Genomic DNA, 1,218 nt, shown 5'->3' with positions numbered 1-1,218 from the left:
GAACCAAGCTCCTACTCCGATCGTACAGGGACCGGACAGCCCTTAGAAGAGGGCCCCCAACCCCATACTCTCGAAGCACCCCCCACAGGATACCACGAGGGACACGGTCGAAAGCCTTTTTCAAGTCCACAAAACACATGTGGACCGGTTGGGCAAACTCTCATGAACCCTCAAGCACCCTCTGAAGGGTATAGAGCTGGTCCAGTGTTCCACAACCAGGACGAAAACCGCATTGTATCTCTTGAATCCGAGGTTCGACTATCGGCCGGATTCTCCTCTCCAGTACCCTGGAATAGATTTTTTCCCGGGAGGCTGAGGAGTGTGATCCCCCGATAGTTGGAACTTAAAATAAATTATACGTGTTGTTCCCAAAAAAACCCCGACTAGAGCAAATATTTACTTTAGTGATTATTGAAATGAATTCAATTCAATTCAGTTCAATTCAATGATGATGTTGCGAAGTACAAGGGGGCAAACTCCGACAAAGGATGGAAAAGTGTGGGTTGAGTGAAATTCATGGACCTCTAAACTAACAAAATCAAAGAATAAAAATATTTGAGTTGTCTTTTGCATCCATTAAGATCAACCAGTTTTATAAAATGTGTTAGTTGTAGTCACAAAAAACAGACAGAACTTGACAGTTGATAAGCAATGTTTCAGTGAAGACAGAGATCAAAGCCCTGACATCAGGCAAGTTGTTGACATAAAGGAAGGAAGAATTGAAACTGTTGTGAAAACAGTCAAGCAACCAATGCAACAGAGTACCTTAGCTAAAAGTGCCTTCACCAAGCAAGCATACTACCTGGGCAGAGTAGCATGGTCAACCATGGTCCTCAGGTTCAGCAAGCTCAGTTCAGTAAAGAAATCAAGCTTGACAAGGACCTAACAGGCTGAGCTTGAAAAGACAATGGCATGTGTGACATAAACCTGGATGTGATCTGCAGAGCAGTCCTGCCCGACCACTGGGCAAAATAATATATGTACATATGGTTAACTCTGCAATCCAAGAAGTTGTGCGTTACTGCGGCCGCTGCAACGATCTGCCTATCAATCTCATGCGGCTTTACACTCGACTGCAAACCGCCCCAGTGCATGCTGCAGGTCCTGGTTCGTTGACGCCAACAAGACCACCTCATCCGCAAAAAGCAGAGATGAAATCCGGTGGCTCCTGAACTGGACCCCACCCGACACCTGGCTGCGCCTAGAAATTCTGTCCAT

This window comes from Cynoglossus semilaevis, chromosome 3, assembly GCF_000523025.1.
Source record: "Cynoglossus semilaevis isolate Cse_v1.0 chromosome 3, Cse_v1.0, whole genome shotgun sequence".
Classification (NCBI taxonomy): domain Eukaryota; kingdom Metazoa; phylum Chordata; class Actinopteri; order Pleuronectiformes; family Cynoglossidae; genus Cynoglossus; species Cynoglossus semilaevis.
The sequence above is the reverse complement of the archived record's forward strand: the minus strand, read 5'-3'. Positions refer to the sequence as shown.